Source organism: Vigna unguiculata, chromosome 4, assembly GCF_037176805.1.
Source record: "Vigna unguiculata cultivar grain cowpea cultivar isolate G323 ecotype 2 chromosome 4, ASM3717680v1, whole genome shotgun sequence".
NCBI lineage: Eukaryota > Viridiplantae > Streptophyta > Magnoliopsida > Fabales > Fabaceae > Vigna > Vigna unguiculata.
This window is the reverse complement of record NC_140795.1, coordinates 21,623,699-21,640,231: the sequence shown is the minus strand read 5'-3', so window position 1 is coordinate 21,640,231 and position 16,533 is coordinate 21,623,699. Positions and strand designations below refer to the sequence as shown.

The 16,533-nt window shown below is 34.2% G+C and overlaps 1 long non-coding RNA gene across 1 annotated transcript; it reads right to left on the bottom strand.

Moving 5' to 3' along the window:
* Window positions 1-13,167: 13,167 nt before the first annotated feature.
* On the bottom strand, window positions 13,168-16,145 carry LOC114180343 (uncharacterized). Its single transcript, XR_003603674.2, has 5 exons — window positions 15,926-16,145; window positions 15,486-15,828; window positions 13,994-14,785; window positions 13,808-13,881; window positions 13,168-13,377 (listed from the first exon to the last, which is right to left on the bottom strand). It is a non-coding gene; the product is annotated as an uncharacterized LOC114180343 (long non-coding RNA).
* Window positions 16,146-16,533: the final 388 nt, after the last annotated feature.

Genomic DNA, 16,533 nt, shown 5'->3' with positions numbered 1-16,533 from the left:
TAATATCAAGACCGGTTAAAAGAAACTCAGTTTTCTTTATTTTAGGTACCATTTTTGTGCATAGAAAGATGAGGGAAGAGTAAATCATTCATCTGAATCAAATAGAAAGAATGAGGGGTAAGTAGAAATACAAACTCAGCAGAAAGCACAAACAAATATAGACATGCACAATTTCAAACACAAATGGAAATATAAATGCAAGCACAATTGAAAATGTAAACACTTTTACAATATTGCAGTTGTCACACAAGATTGCACGATAAGTATATGTAGTTTTATCCACAATAAGGTTTGCAGTTTTATTCACAAAAAGTGTATGAAAGCTTACAATTTTTGTCAAAAAAATTGCATGTTTAGTAGTAATACTTTTTGTTGACTATTCGTAGATGATGTGATCCCAACAAGGCTTATAGCTTGGGCAACGCCTAGGCCCAAATCATGCTCAAGGCCCAATACATGGCCCACATGCACCTTCAAGCCCAAGCCCATCAAGAGGCCTAATAACAAGGAGCATGCTCAAAAAGATCCAATTGGGCTTCATTCAAGATGGCCTAAACCCACATGGGCTTCTCACACTCTTCACATGGGCCAAAGAAGATGTGAAGATTTGAAGAGGTGTCTCAAAGAGTAATAGAATAACAATAATATTGGCCCATTGTTTAGGCTTTGCTTTCTAGAATAATAAGTCAAACAATGAGTAGTTGAATTGATAAAATTGGGCTTGACTAAGCCTAATAGGAGATTTGGCCATCAAAAGAGCCAAGGTGGACTAAGTGGAAGTCAACACTTCTTCCTACACCTCATGGATCCAAAGCATCCAAGGGTTAGGAATGCTTCCTTCTTTTCCAAGGCATCATGCAATGGCCAAGATCAAGCCTTCTTCTCCAAGCTAGCATCAATGGCCAAGATGCTTTCTCCTTCTCATCCAAGGGTCAAGATTCCTCATGTGTAATGGCTGAGTATAAAAGCCTTAATTTTTCAGCATTGTACTCACTCTTGAATTTTTGTGCAATAGACACTTTGAGTTGAGAACACTCCTCACTATTGCCACTTGAGAGTCATCTTTTAGAGAGCTTACTCTCTTTACCTCTAGCCCCCTTCCTAGGCTAGAACCACCTCTAAATCATTCATCCTTTCACTTATCCATTGCAAGCAAGAGCCTACAAACTTGGCTTCCATTCTTCCATGCTTCCTCCATCATTTCCTCTGCACTTGGAGCTTCATGTCTCCACCAAGCTCCATCAGTAGATGTAGTCATTGAGGTGTTAAACCACATTAACTTTCTTATGTTCTCCTACTTATAGTTATAATTCTACTTTTATTTGTGGGTGTGCTTACATTGAAGAGATTATTATATTTTTGCTTGATTCCCAACAATTGATGGTGTTGGTAATGGATTGCAAGGGGTTGATTGCTCTTTTTTTGTAAATCCTAACCCTTAAAAGAGATAAGAAGAGAGGGGTATGTTGTCATAAATATGTTTGCCCCTCCTTCTTAAGGATAAAAAATGTATGTTGGTTGATAGTATATTCTACCTTTAATTATTTCTTGTTTCTTGCTTTCCATCCTTCTTTTCTTGTAAAACAAAATTTGAATAGTAATGAAACTCTAGCAAAATTGTGAGAGACTGCATATCTTTTCTTGGTTTTAGTTTTATCTTTAAGTGTGACCTTCAAGTGACAACTTTGTTTCACTCATCTCAGAACCTTCTTCACTTATCTCTATTTAGTTCTCATTCCAATCGGCTTAAGTTTTCAATTGCTTAAGTCTTAGAACCGCATAAGTCCTCATTTCGATCTACTTTCTAATTGTTTTCTTTTTTGAGTTTTCTTAAGGTGTTATCATTGTGTCTTTATTTAACCGAATAGTTTTCTAATCCAAGTATATCTAGTTCACTTGACTATCTTAGTCGAACTGAACAATACAGTTCACATTTGAACCATACTTTAGCTTACAATCCATTATTTTAAGCTTGAACCAATAGTGTCCGCTTTATACATTTGTTTTTGGGTTTTTAGTTGAATTAACAAACCTTTGCACAAGGTAGGATAAGCCTAGTATGGAAATGTTTAGGGTGTGCTAATATCTATATTAGCCTTCTTATTATCATAATAACGTGGATTGAAATGATGTCTATCACAATATGTGTTATGATCTTGATCCTCTCCTACATACCTCCAAATATAATATTGGAGAGAACTATAATTACATGAACAATGGTGAATAATAAATATATTTACCAACAATATTTTCATTACCTTTTCTATAGAATAGTCAATGATTTTACAATGTGGTAGCTTGAATTTATGCAAGAGGAGAATATTTATATACTTACAAGGAGAGAAAACTTGTCTTGAAATTTATTTTGCATGACAATATGGAGACATGTGTCTAATTTCTAGCATAAACTATTGTGGAAACTCTTCTTGTCACGTTAAATAATTCTCTCATAACACTTTTAGTGATTTAAACTTTTTTTTAATAAATTTACTAATAAAATGGACTCAATTACCATTTGAAGAATCAATAATTATAGAATCTTATAATTCAATAATTTTTTTAATATGAAATATATGTTTTTAGATTGGATACTCGGTGAATTAGAATTTTTAAATTTCTCTTTTAGTATATTAACTCGTTGTGTTTATAAAAATTAATATGAGTTGAATAATTTTGTATTACATTTTGACTTCAACAGATTAATGGATATAGAAGTTGAAAAATTGGTATAAAAATTTACTAAGATAAAAATATTTAATTGAGAAGGTTACATCATTATTAAAAAAAATAAAAATGTTACATAAAAAGACATAAAAATTAAGCAGATATATTTTTTTAATTAAAAACATTCTTAATACAAGAGAAAATTATATTTATTTTAGTTTTGCTAGTAGCTATAATATTTTGCAGTTTCGAAACAAAAATGGCCTTTGATTTTATTTTCTAATGTAATAAATTATTTGAGATTAAATTTTATTTATTTTCAATTGTTAGATGGAATTTAATTCTTCTTCTACAAGGAAGTATACTTTTCATATCACAAATTCATATATTTCATTCATATTCTCTTATTCAAATAAATGAAAGAAGTTAAAAATATACAAAAATGGATAGAAAAAAATAACCAAAAATAACAATATCGTGTTTTATGATTTCAAATCTTTGAAATATCATATTTAAAATTTAACTTCAACTCTTACGAATATTAGAAATCACAACTTTTACTCTATCCATTGTATTTATTTCCATTACATATTTAGATTTATTGTTGTACTGTATGCCCCATCGGACCATCGGCAACGTACAGTCCTCCGGTCCATCGAACAAGGTTGGGAGGGCTTGCATATAAAACAGGACTATCGGTCGAACGACCTCACAGATGAATTACAAAGTACCATTGATCGATCGGCCATATAGATTAATGATTCACTTAAGGTCGTTAAACTCAAAAGATAACCAACCTAGTCAAGCGGCCATCAGTCGATCGGCCAAATTAGACCAGTCAGCTGGATCTTAAGTTCGCATTTATTATTGCAGTTATACATATACACTGATCGGTCCATCAACTGCCTTAAGCATCGGAGTCTTTTAGACAAGTACCCCCGATCGTCTGTTCAACCGATCGAGCGAGGAGGAAGATTTCTTGGTGAGAAAGTTATTGCAGATTGCGAAGAGAGGAGACTTAGAGAAAAAAGGAGTAAAATTGAAGTAGTTCTTAGTAGGTGCTTGGTCCCTACACCTGAAACATATATATATATATATATATATATATATATATATATATATATATATATATATATATATATATATATATATATATATATATACACACACACTAGTGCAGATTTGACATTTTACTTCGCCTTATAGGCCTCGGTTACAGCTGAACCGAAGCCTATAAGGAGGCGGTGGCATTTTTGCAATTTCGTCAGGCTTTTGGCCTCGGGTCTTTAAGGACCGAGGCAATAAAGGGGGCTTTAGGCCTCGGTTACAAATGAACCAAAGCATATAAGGCAGCCCAGTTTTCAAATTTTCAAAAATGCCACCAGCATCAGGCTTTTGGCCTCGGTTCTTTAAAGACCGAGGCAGTAAAGGGCGCTTTTGGCCTCGGTTATTAATTGAACCGAGGCCATAAAGTCAGCATCAGGCTTTTGGCCTCGGTTCTTTAAGGACCGAGGCAGTAAAGGGGGCTTTTGGCCTCGGTTATTAATTGAACCGAGGCCATAAAGTCTGTTAAAATTCCCAATTCGCGAACCCTAACTACTATTCATCGTCTCCCAAACTCTCTTCTCTCTGCGCGAATTTCTTCGCTCTACCACCACCATCACGCTCCACCTCCGTCGCCGACCAGCATCTGCCATCAATAGTCGTGCGTCGTCGCCTTCGTCGCGCTGTCCAGGTTCACCGATTGCAAATCACCTCCCGATGCGGGTCAGTTCGAAAACTCTGCGCGAACTTCGCTGCCACCACCACCACCGCAGCTGCACCATTCACGGACCTCACAATGCATTGTGTTCTCTACAACAGAACCAGTGACAACCATGGCAACACCTCGCATCACCGTGACCTGCCATCAGCACCTGCAATGAAACCAGCGCATCCTCACACAACACCACCATGGGAGCGCGAGTCATCTTCACCAGACGTGCAATTTCGCACCACACAGATCCATGCGAAACAGCAGAAACCACTACAACATCGCGTCATCATCACCACTGCAACAGTGAGCGAGAATGAGCCAGAACAGCAGCAGAAGCCATAGCCACCACTGCGAAGACGAAACAGACGCTATGGCTTCGGTTCTTTCAGACCCGAGGCAGAAAACAGACGCTATGGCCTCGGGTGATAACCGAGGCCAAAAGGAGGTGCCTTTTGGCCTCGCCCCAATATGCCTCGGTTCTAAAACCGAGGCAGAATCACGAAAGTAACCAGGGCCAAAAGCCCTCACTGCACTAGTGATATATATAAATAATTTATAATATCTTATTTTTAAAATAGATTACTTAAGCAAAATTTTGAAAACTAGGGTATAAAAGTTTCCTTATATCTAGTCACTCATCTGTCTTTCTATTTATCAAATTTATTTATTTATTTTTATATTTATATTGTCGTATTTTTTTATTTATTTAAAAATTTTGATTTTATATTTTTAAATAAAAAATATCTAATCTTATCCAAATCCAATTAAGTGAATTAAGATTTAGATTTTCAAAATCCAAAAAATTATTCGATCCAAATTCAACTAAATGAATTAGGTTTGAAATATAAAAAAATACTATTAGTTTGAATTTGGTATAAATCTATTTAATTGACTTAAAACAATATGGATTTGGATTGTATGGATTTCATCTCAAACTTTGACTTTTTTTTTTTAAGTCTTTTTTATTAAAATCTTTTTTTTTTGTATTCATTCAATTTAAACTTTTATACACTTATGATTTTATTGTGTCAATTCTTTTAAGCGACTAACAAATTATTAGATGAAAATCGTACGATATTATTTAAAACTTTGAATTCCTTGAAACTGTGTTGTATTATTTATTTTTTATAAAAAAACAAAATATTTAAAATTTTCATCCTTTTAATAAGTTTTAAAATATTAGTTCTGTGAATTCAATATCTTACGCATATTTTTTTTTACATTTGCACAATAATAATATGTTACAACTTCATTTGTATCTATTTAAAATATAATCCTATAAAAAAAATCTTTGAAATGGGATTAAAATGTTAAACTTTTGACAAGTATTTATCCTATCAAATTTTACTAAATTTATATTTCTTTAAAAATTTGAAAATTATTTATTTCTTAAATGAGTAAAATAACATAAAATTCACTTAAATCTTTCTAAATTATATAATATTAGATTTGTTTATATATATATATATTATTAAATTTAAAATATTGCACTTTAAAATTATATAAGATTAGATTTATATATATATATATATATATATATATATATATATATATATATATTTGTTTAGTCCAGGCATTTATTTTTCTATATATTTCTTCTATATAACAAAATTTATTTATTTATCTTATTTATGTATTTAATCTATTTATATTTCTATCGATCTATTTACTACTATAAATAAATATAAAAGAGACAAATTAATGCAAATCTTTAATTAAAAATATGTCAGAATCTTCGGTCTCCTCTCAATTTTCTTTTATTTAATTTAAACTTTCATATTCTAATATTCTAAGGTGTAATTTCATTATTTTTTGGTCAAAATAATTTCAGTAGTTTTAAATCACTATATATTTTTAATGAAATTTAAAATGTTTTTTTGATATACTTTTTTATACATTTTTGTATTCCTAAAACGATGATCTTTTGAAAATTATACATCAGAGCCGCCACCGATCTCTATTACAGTAAACATTATCTACACCTTCCATTACAAATACCTGCCATAACCTAACCCACTCCCCACCTGACAATACCACCCCTCCCCAAACCCACAATTGGACCACCCCCTATATCTAATATCTCCAAACCAGCAACCCCCCACAAGATGCTGACAAAACTTGGCTGGCTAAGACCGCCAGGTATACCATGATAGGCGATGACCTCTACAAACATGGATACAGCCAACCGTTTCTCAAATGTGTCACTGCAGAACAAACGCAGTATATCATTAAAGAGCTACATGAAGGCCTTTGCGGCTACCATTCCAATGCACACACTATGGCCACTAGAATCCTTTGAGTCAGTTACTTCTGGCCGACTATAGAAGCAGACTACCAGGACTACGTCAGAAAGTGCAAACCATGCCAAAAACATGGCAACCTCATCCACCAGAAACAAGAACAACTCCATTCCATACTATCCCCATGGCCCTTTGCTAAATGGGGAATGGATATCCTCGGCCCCTTCTCCCCCAGCAAGGGGCAGGTGAAATTCCTGATAGTAGCCGTTGATTATTTCACCAAATGGATAGAAGCCAAACCACTGACCACTATCACAGCCCAGCAAGTCCAGCAGTTTGTGTGGAAAGATATTATATGCAGATATGGTGTTCCACATACCATCATCACCGATAATGGCCGACAATTTAAAGATTAGGAGCTAGCCAAGTTCTACACCGGTCTGGGCATCAAACACATAACAAGTTCCGTAGAGCACCCACAAACAAATGGACAGGCAGAGGCGGCCAACAAAGTGATCCTAGTAGAACTCCGCAAAAGATTAGATAGTGCTAAAGGCCGATTGCCCAAAGAACTGGTAGAAGTGCTATGGGCTTACCGGTGCACCCCTCAGTCATCGACAAACGAACTTACGGTGCAGACGCCATGATACCGGTCGAAATTGGCAAACCATCCTTGCGCCAAGAACTATACGACCCAACCCGTAACCATCAAAACATGGCTACTCATCTAGACCTCCTACCCGAACTTAGAGAAAAAGCCCAGATACGCAACTTAGCCGCCAAACAAAGAGCTGCCAAAAAGTATAACGCAAACCTATGTCCACGATCATTCGTAAGCGGAGACTTAGTATGGAGAATGGCCAGCAGTGCAAGAAAGAAGGATGGCAAGTTCTCCGCCAATTGGGACGACCCATACCGCATACATGAAGACGCAGGAGGAGGAGCATATCGCCTGAAGCATTTATCTGGGGAAGAAATACCCAATACGTGGAATGTGTCCCACCTTAAGTTTTACTTTAGTTAAACATGTATTGTATCTCATAAAAACACTTGCAACCCTGGATATACTCTTTTTCCTCACCTAGTCTTTTTTCCCTAAGGAGGGTTTTGGCTAGGGAGGTTTTAACGAGGCACCCCAGATTCAATGAATAATACAAAAGGTTCCCAACTTTACGACTACTCTTTATTTAACTTCTCATCATTCGTTTAAGTTCCCCACCCTTACCACAAGTAAGCGGCCTAGGTCGAACACCCTTAATTCGTGGTTAATTCGTTTAAGTTCCCCACCCTTACCACAAGTAAGCGGCCTGGGTCGTCCCTTAATTCGTGGTTAATTTGTTTAAGTTCCCCACCCTTACCACAAGTAAGCGGCCTGGGTCGAACACCCTTAATTCGTGGTTAATTCGTTTAAGTTCCCCACCCTTACCACAAGTAAGCGGCCTGGGTCATCCCTTAATTCGTGGTTAATTTGTTTAAGTTCCCCACCCTTACCACAAGTAAGTGGCCTGGGTCGAACATCCTTTATTCGTGGTTAATTCGCGACCTGGGTCAAACACCCTTAATTTGTAGTTAATTCGTTTAAGTTCCCCACCCTTCCATGTTCCCAGCCTTTTTCTCTCCTCCTCCCAACTCTCCCTTTCCTTCTTCCAAGCGGCTCTCTTCTCCTCGAACTTGTCGACCTTTCCCTGTAACTCCTCCAATTTTTCCCTACCTCCCTCCTTTATTTCCCGTCGATACAGAGGGCCAACACGACAGCTCAGTATCAACGCCTTACTTCCAAACTCGACCATCGTCCTCACAATATGATCCGCCTCTATACCATCAATAGAGTTGATGATGGTATCTGGGAGGTTGATCGCAATATCCTTTCTGACAGATATCTCCGGCAGCTCAATCAAGTCGGACTCCGGTCCCTTCACCCCGCTGACCCATTCCGCCCCACTAACCGACCCCACCCCGAGTAATGTCGCACTTACCTTCTTCACACCCTTCCCCTTGCCAGGTTGAGGCAGCAACTCGACCTTCCTCTTGGTCCCGTCGTGCACGTGTACCTCGACCAACGATTCCTGCAGGTTGGGAACATCAGTCTTCCCGGCTGCCTTGGCCTTAGCAGCCATTTCTTTCCTCAACATCTGGAAGAGCGCCAAATTCTTCTTTCCCGATTGCGCCATGTGCCCTACAATAACATATCAAAGCCCGGTTAAAACAACTTAGAATCATTAACACAATTTAAGTAATAAACAGATACCTTCAATATCAATAATTGGGTGCACCGAATTATAAACTCTAACTAGACCCTTAGTGGGCAACTTATCAGTAAACTTCATCAAGGTCTCGACCACCTCCTTATCCCCAGTGACAACTCGTTGGTGCCCATATCCTTATACCAATAGGGGGTTCCCGTCCAGCTAAACAGGAACTTCGTACTCCGATCTGCGTTCAAGAAATGGGACTCGCCCTCTTCCTTCACCACAACTTTAAAGTATCCGTCCTTAAAATTCTTGAAGGACTGAGAGAATGTGTCCAATCTGTTGATGCTGGGACGACTTATCAGAGATAGCCAAGTAGTCGGTTGGCGGGGCCTAGTATCGTAGAAGTATAGAAATGCATAAGGAGAAGGCTGCAGATATAGGGATTGGCACAAAACGTGGAAGGCTTGCATATAAGCCCAACTATTGGGGTGCAGCTGTGTAGGTACAACGTTCAGCGCATGCAACACACCCATGGTGAAGTCGTCCAGCGGCAACCGCACATGTAGTTGAGAGAAGTGGCACATGTACATATAGAAGAACTTTTCGGTTCCCCCTTCTTGCCCATGGCATATGCAGTCGATGGCGCTCACCCGTTCCAAGGAAACAATACCCCCGCTTACACCTTTCGCGATAACATGTGTACAATTTAGCTAGGAGTTCAACATACGAGACCACTGAAATAAGGACGACTGATTACGAACGTCAGCAGCCATCCACCCGTAGCCGCCCTTGGCCAGCCAATTACTCTCCGCTAACTCCTCCGGAGGGTCTTCTCGAACCTCAGTCACCATCTCCATAGTGATTCTGCCTACCATACCCCCAGAACTGGTGCTCTCCTCTTCAACATGTCTACCTCTACTCCTCCTAGACTCTATACTCTCACTACTAGATGTAGACAACGACACGCTATCACTACTAGACATATCTTTTCTTTTTTCTGGAAAGATGACGGCTGGAATTAGGAACAAGTCGGACACGAAAACGCACACAAGATCTCTAATTGGAAATTCTTGCGAATGAACCAACAAACCCTTACTCGTTGTAAAATCCACATTTATAGGCCAGAATCCCAAACGGTAAAACCCCTTCCCGCCAAAATAACAACCCATACCAATCGTCACAATCATTCCAAAAGACATGAGTGTTAAAAATGATGGCGCAAAAAACCCCTTTGATTTGACCCCTGACATCCCTTCACCTGCCATAAACCCTTTCTCACCTTTAGCCTTAACATTGTTCATCACACTTAAAGGCTGGGGGACTGGTGTACCACACCTAGCCGGTCCCACTAGCATATTAACACATATCACCCTTGACCGACACCTATGTCAGTCAAGGTTGGGAGACTAGTGTACCACACCAAGCCAACTTAACAAAATAATAATAAAACGATCACCATACCTATACACCAAAGCATTCAAGTAACCGGCCTAGGCTGGGCCGACCTAAGCCTAGCCGGCCTAAACCGGTAACATAAACATCCAGAGGAATAACCTGCCTAAGACAGCATATGAACAACACCAACCGTCAAGGGAAGTAGTCGGTTTAGGCCGACTACCTTAGTACACTTAGCAAAAACCCCCCCTTATATTCAATAAGTCCACAGTAATCAATCTAAGGGCCTGGGTTAGGGTTAGGCCCACTTACAGCCCAAACTAGGGCCCAAGCTAAGGCCCGACCCATGGCATAACCACACAATTAATACTCTATAAATACACGTGGACCCTAGTAATTAAAGGTACACATTCATTACTCCATTAATCACCTGATTTGACTTTTTGAGAGCTTTAATTGACTTGTGCTTCGGAGTCCCTTCTGCAGGTAACCCTTCCTAGGTCCAAGCAAACATGTATCAACTGGGAAAAGACCAACTAAAGAGATAGCGGACTGCATAGGTAAGGTGACGCTCATGCCTAACTTATCTTGTTTGTTATCTGCAGGAACACAAGATAATATATCATGTTTTATTTTTGTATAATTTTATATGTATAGAATCTTCTAAGATTACAAGATAATACATCATATTTTGTTTTGTTTAGTTTTATATGTATAGAATCTTGGAAGATTACGAAATAATATATCGTGTTTTATTTTTGTTTAATTTGGTATGTATAGAATCTTGGAAGATTACGAGATAATATATCATGTTTTATTTTTAATTAATTTTATATACATAGAATCTTCGATGATTACAATATAATATATCATGTTTTATTTTGTTTAATTTTATATGTATAGAATCTTTGAAGATTACGAGATATTATATAATGTTTTATTTTTTATTAACTTTATTTACATAGAATCTTCGATGATTACAAGATAATATATCATGTTTTATTTTGTTTAATTTTATATGTATAGAATCTTGGAAGATTACGAGATAATATATTAATTTTTCATTTGTTTAATTTATATGTGTAGAATCTTTGAAGATTACGAGATAATATATCATGCTTTATTTTTCTTTAATTTTATATGTATAGAATCCTGGAAGATTACGAGATAATATATCATGTTTTTTTTTTTTAATTTTATATGTATAGAATCTTTGAAGATTACAAGATAATATATCATGTTTTATTTTTGTTGAATTTTATATGTATAGAATTTTTGAAGATTATGAGATAATATATCATGTTTTATTTTTATATGTATGGAATCTTGGACAATTACAAAATAATATATCATGCTTTATTTTGTTTAATTTTATATATATAGAATTTTTGAAGTATATGAGATAATAGAATCTTCTGATTGAAGTATATTACTATACTGATACGTAATATATTTTTCATATTATAAAACTAGACTTAAAAAAAACAATATGAATTTAAAAAAATAGATATTATTTATCATTTTAATTAATTTTCTTTTTGAAAGTTAGATTCTTGATAGGAGCGAAGCACTATGATAGAAACATTAACATAAGACACTTAAGACATTTAATGTTCAAAGTCACTTAGAAATATTCTCATATGATTATGTTTGCAATTTTAATTCACGAAATGTCAATTAAATACTTTTTTTTGATGATTTATCCATCTATTTTTGTACTTTTAGAAATTAAATGAAACATAAAAGGTTTTCACCATCTTCTATTCGAGTTGAAAGCCATGATTCCAAAAGTTATTTTATTATTAACTATATCAATTATACATAGTTCATATTCTCTTGTCTAATGTGTGAATATATATAGTTATTCTATATCTTGTTGTAAGATTTCATGTTTCTACTATTGTAACGATCCATATTTGTTTTTTCTAATACTAAAGAGAAAAGTGATTTTAATGTTGTAGCAATCACATATGAGTTATTGGACAACAAGGGTAACATTTTGGAAGTTGAAAAGTTACACTAATGAATGTGTTGTTCTATTAAAAGATAATTCTCAAAATCTTCTCATCAACTTTACTAATGCAACTGAATCAGGTTATTCTCATGAAAACAAATGAGGTTGAAAAGTATATTTTCTCAAGGTGATTTTAGGGTTTTTACATTTTTTAAATTTTTAATAAACATGATGATAATTTTTTATTTTTAATAGTCTTTGTCAGTCATTTTCTTTCTTTTTTTTCTATTTGTATTTTGAGTTGATATTGTATTTATGAGTTCATTTTGAAGAAAAAGAATTATGTTCATAGAAAAAAATTGTGAAATTGGTCCCTTGTATCGTAATGCCAAAAAATTTATTTTTAAGTTTGTTGCAGAGATGTTTATCATTAAAAAGGTTTTAGAAACTTTAGAATTAAATAATATTAACGATATGCTTGTCTTACCACTACAAAAAAAGTTAATATTTGTGACAGTTAAAATTACAAATTTTAGCGGTTAAAAACTGTCACAAATAAAATTTCTGACGTTTAAAAAACCGTCAAAATTACGCATGTCAAAAATAGATTTTGACAAAAAAAATCTAACTGCTGGTATTGCTGTCAAAAATGAAAAAGAAATTACTAGCAGTAAAAAACCGCTACAAAATTTACTTTTTTTTTTTTTATATTTTATCATATTTTGACAGTTAAAAACTGACACAAAATATATCAGATTTTGACGATTAAAAACTGCCACAAAATATATATCACATTTTTTACAGTTAAAAACCGCTACAAAATATATCACATTTTGACGGTTAAAAACCACCACAAATTAGATAATATAAATTAGGTACATTTAAGCTCATCTTTCAAGCATAAGTATAAAGTGTGAATAAAGAACTTGATACAAGCTAATGAAATGAAATGATAACTTTCTTTGCTATATATGTCTATAAACAGTAGATAATGTTTAATCAACATAAAAAAAAGGCCACATGCATTTAAATTTGAAGTATTTTCCTATTCACATACTGTTGGTTCATCGATTTCGCATCTCTACAAAAGCATATATACTGCGATATTTATGAAGTTCTCTGTAAAGGTATTCATCAGTGGCCTCAAGACAAGCAATCCTTTCCTTAAGACATCATCTGCATAAATAAATTGCTTTCGGTTTTCGTTACAAATGATGATAGTATATTATCATACAGAGCTAATACGTATGGTATGAATACTATATGATATATAATATAACCAATAGATATATAGTATATCGGTGACAAGTAGAGAGACACTATTGTAAAACAAATTTACACTTCAATCAATAACCCTAAAATCTTCATCTAAGTGAAATAATTCCAAATACAACCTCTTTGGCTATGTAAATCACCATGCAACTTTCACTTTTCAATAAGAATGAAACAATCTATTACTTTGTTTTTCCATTATATTTTTTCTTACCTTTCCTCCTTAATCCTTTTCTAAGCTTGACGAGATTTTATAAATTATGGATATAGGAAAATTAACCATCACCAATTAGAATTCTCATTCAATATTTTACTGTATATATATAAGATTTACCTGCACTTGTAATTGTAGTGACTTCAAATATTCAATTGTTTCATCTAACATTGAAGCTTTGAAGCTTTGTCAGACTATCAAATTCAGAAAACAAATAAAATTGAAAGAGCTATTAGAAGGCAAGTAAAACAAAAATAATGTCATGCAAAAAAAACAGGAAAAATAAGTACTGGGAAAAATAAGTACCAAATTGAGCTTTGCTGAAAGGTATTCTTCACCCATATCCTCATCTGAAGAGTCATTGGTGGTAGAAACAGAGTGGAGCTTGTGCATTTGTTCAAATGTAATTGTGAAAATGGCATAAAATACATATTAAATACTAAACAAAGAGTGTGTATTTTTTCGTAATACTCTAAACCAAGAGTGTATAAATCTAAGAATTCCCCTATCATATGTCCTGTTGCTCCCACCACATTGATAAAAACACTAATTGATAAGAATTTGTTGTAAAACTATATAACCTATCATGAATCAAAAACAAAGTAAACAATATAATTCAACTAGTATATCTACAACTGGAATATTCAACTCCTCACAGATAACCTTCTGAATCTTTAGATCCTTATCGTCAACAATATAATGCCACCTTGCATAGCCATGCCTTAACAGAAAATAATCAAGTTAATAGAAGTTACACCATTGCAGCACAACAAAATATCTTTTCCCAAACCAAATTCTTGTCTTACAAATCGTCAAATGAAATGGAAATACCAATACAAATTTATGGTATTCAAGCCTGAAAAACTCTTTCATGGTTTAATAACATGGAACTTGGAACATCTTTCCCAGTAAATTGTTTAAACTCGGAGAGAGACAAAGGCAGGGAAAATTATCTGTTAGAACTTTCTTTAACACGGCTTGCAGCAGCACTAAATCATGAACCTCCTTCCATATCTTTCTACCTTTCAAACGTGGATGGAGTGGTAAGATATCATCTGAAAAAAGTTATGTTCCAGGATTTTCTAATGTAAACTTCACCTGTCATTCCACATTCAAAGATAAAGAACACTTTCATCACCTACAGGTAATACTAACTTCCAAAACATAAACTCATTTTTAAACTGACACGAGATATCATATAAATAATGCCCGAATAGTATCTAAACACAAGCAATACATATACACTATTTTTACCATGATCTGCCACTATTTTAGAATTCATATGGGTTCAAGATCAGTAGCACTAAAAACAATCATAACATTAAATTATGAAAAAAGTAAATGGAAAATGTCAGATTAATACTCCTCGATTTCTTCATAACTCTTGTGTTTCATCCTAGAAGCAAACTCTTTCCAATCAAAATCACTAAAACCAAACATGTAATTGATTCGCCAAATCAGATTAACAACAAATATTTGTATGTAATAAGAACTTATTTTAAAAACATCTCTTAAGGTTGATATAACCTCAAAACATGTGGCCTTAGTAATATAATCATCTTTGTTATAAGTTTTATCCTGCAACACAAAGTAAAATTTGATAAGAGAATAGATCATTTCACAAAAATGTATCAGTTTAACAGAAAAAGAATGAAAGAATGAGGACATGTCATTGAGTGATGATATTTGTAGAAATCCATTGATGTAGACATTCAAATATAAGAGTAACTCTTGACACATCTAACAACATCAGATAAGAAGCATTACAAATATTGAATCGAGACTGATATTATTTTACCTTCTAATTTGCACTTCAAAGATCCCGTTGTGCTATTCGAAGAGCTTCGTGAAGAGTATTTTGTGACCTCTCAAAGTTAAGCCTGTCCTCTCTCTCCTTAACAAGAGATTCTACGGCTGCCTAGTGTTTTCAAAGATAATAAGTATAAATTATTATCAAATATAACCTTTCCCTACCATTTTGCTCCAAAGATTCACCCATTAAATTCTGCTGACTTGACTTGAAAATCTCACTTTTCTCTCTGATTCTTCCTTCACTAATTTGTCCTATAAAGAAGTACAATGTTGTCTCATTTCAACAATAATTGAGTTTAGTTCATCTTCCTTCATTTTGAGTAACAACTCTACAGTTAAATGAATCAAACTGCATTAGTCTAGGAACTTGATAATGGTTTTTCAAACAAAGAATAGAAAGCAACATAAATATAAAAATTGCCAAACCTTAACATCTGTCTCTCCAATTGGCATAAACTCCTCATAAATGTAGGATCCTTCACGCCTTACTCTTCTCACGTCTGTGTGAAATTCACTGGACCTATTTCCAACATAAGATAATGTTATACCCAAAATAGAGACCTGCATGATTTTAGACTAACTTCAATATTATTTTATATTAACTATAAAATATTATATTTTTAATATGAGAAAACAAATAATTAAACAAAATATAGTTAACACAAAAATTAAATATATTGACTTAATAAAAAGTTTGAATACTTAATAAAAAGAATTTATTTAAGATTCAAGTAAAAGTACTTAAATTTACTAGAAGTTTAAACTTAATTAATTCTTTAAAAGTTAATAATTTTCATTGTTTTTATTTATTGTGGCTTAAATATGTTTGTTTTACTCTTTCTTTTATATGTGATATTATTTAAAAAATTAGAGATCGAGAAACACAACTTTCATTATTAGAATCAGACTTCCCCAAAAACATGACTCTGCTACCAAGTCACAGTTTCTCTTTTGGATTGTATGATAAAAATCTTTTGGCTCTAGCTTACCCTTCTGTTGTTGGTTGTGTGCTTTGTATGTGTGGTTCTCTCTTT